A 2,079-nucleotide genomic window follows, 5' to 3' on the forward strand; every position below is an offset into this window, starting at 1 on the left:
GCATGTGTGTGTGTGTATTTAAGTGCGAGTGTGTATGTTGGGGGTGGGGAGGGGTTTAACGTCCGTTTCCGATAGGATGAAAAATATCACACCTGCTTGAAATCCTCGCAAATATTTGGTAACTAAAGAAAGGGACTTGATAAGCTCAAGCAGGGAAGCCGTATCGGCTTAGCAAGCGCGTTCGCTCGGAATCGACTCCACGCGATAAAGTGGACTATACCTAAGCTATTCACAATTCCGATTAGATTCGAGTTCGTCAAAGGTAAGAGGATAAAAGTTTGACCAGTTTGGTGTAATAATCCCCACATAATATTGAAAGAAAGGAACATTTACTATCCCCGTTCCCCTTTCCACAACAAAAAACAAACAAACAACAACAACAACAACAACAACAACAAAAAACAAAAAAAAAACAACAAAAAGCTGAACTACAACAAAAATAACAACAACAACAACAACAGCAAAAACTGCTAGAATCTATAACCCCCAACAATAACAACAACAACAAACACAATTTAAAAAACCAACTGAGCTCTTAAGTAATAAAACTCTTCACTGCTTTTTCCAATTGAAATTGAACTTTTGCCGCACCTGTTGATTCTGAACGGGAGACCGTCCACCAGTAGGCCTACAGATCACAACAATCTATCGTGTAGCCCAACGCTCGCTCAGCTGTTCCGGGGGGAAAATCCAAACAGATTTAGAATATATCCACTAGATCTCCACAGTAGCGAGACCCACCAAGCGAGGGGTTGGTTAATCCAGGGTAGATTCACCAAACGATAACTTTGATATCCAGAAAGAAATGTCGACAAATTTATCGAAATAATCCGTTTTGACTTGAACATGAAAAAACACGCACAAACGTAGCAAACACAGACAGTTGTAAAATTATGTCATTTTAAACCAACTTGTGAGTATAATGGTGGACCACCGCGTCCAATTCGTTGCGATGTCACACAGTCCTTTCACCAGAAGAAAAACCCCCCAACAAATTAATTAACTTAACACATTTTTTTTTTAACATCTAGATCTAGATCTAACTATAATACATTCTAGATTTAGAGTTTAGATCTTAGATCTAGATTCTAGATCTAGTTGCAGTTAAACATTCTGTGCTCCAAGTCTAAGAAGTAACACAACTCTTCATTGTTTAGACCTAGATCTAGATCTATATTATTCGAATTAAACTTCTGTAGCACCTGTTGATTCGATTCATTTTGATGTCACACGAAACTTTCACCGGAAACAAAAACACAAAACCAGGCCTAAGCCCAGGCTTATAAGTTTTTTTTCATAATATATCTATCTACATTCTAGCTAAACTATGTAGATTCTATCAGAAGAAGTTATAGATCTAGATCTACCTATTGTGCGCACAATAACACAACTATTCACTGATTATTCGAATTAGCCTAAACTTTTGCCGTAAATGTTGATTCGACTAGTTCCGTCGTCAAACAATAGTTTCACCAGAAAAAACAAAGACAACAATACCAGATCTAGATCTAGGATTTAAAAAAAGATGTAGGAATCTAGATCTAGATCTAGTTCAGCATTAGTAGATCTAGATCTAGATCTAATTTATATTTAAAGGCGGAGAAACAACTTTCCAGGAATACAATAAGACAATGTCCACAACGAAGTTCACACCTGACTAATTAACCACCAGGAGTGTAAACTTACACTTACAAATCACTTCAAATCGAGAAAATTTTGCAACAAATAGAATGATTCGGTTATACAGATGCTAATTATTATCCGTACATGTATGAAAGTATCCAATGAAATCCGCGAGAAGGCAGAGGTACAACAGGTTTCACTACTTCTCTCCCGTCTTCAGTGTTAGTTCTCGTCTGCTCGAGTGGCCCTGTGTCGCACACACAGACACGCACACACACAGGACAGAGTAGAGAGTAGAGAGGAGTCGAGTCGAGTCCCTTTCGTCGTCTGCCTAAACTGTCGTCCGTCCGCCACTCCAGAAACGCACGATCCCACTACCACCACTACCACCGACCATGTCGTTTGAAAAACGAACCAACGAATGAAAGAACGAACGAGGGAGGAGGAGAAATCTCC

The 2,079-nt window shown here is 39.1% G+C and overlaps 1 protein-coding gene across 2 annotated transcripts in view; it reads right to left on the minus strand.

The window, feature by feature from the left end:
* The window catches only part of LOC106013475 (ecdysone-induced protein 74EF), a gene marked incomplete at its 3' end in the record, with an annotated part of 14,079 nt that extends 12,051 nt beyond the window's left edge, over window positions 1–2,028 (minus strand). The window contains 2 exon segments of one of the 2 annotated variants that reach the window (XM_013089337.2): window positions 592–965; window positions 1,768–2,027. 2 annotated transcript variants of the gene reach the window in all.
* Window positions 2,029–2,079: the final 51 nt, after the last annotated feature.

Source organism: Aplysia californica, unplaced genomic scaffold (genome assembly GCF_000002075.1).
Source record: "Aplysia californica isolate F4 #8 unplaced genomic scaffold, AplCal3.0 scaffold00931, whole genome shotgun sequence".
NCBI lineage: Eukaryota > Metazoa > Mollusca > Gastropoda > Aplysiida > Aplysiidae > Aplysia > Aplysia californica.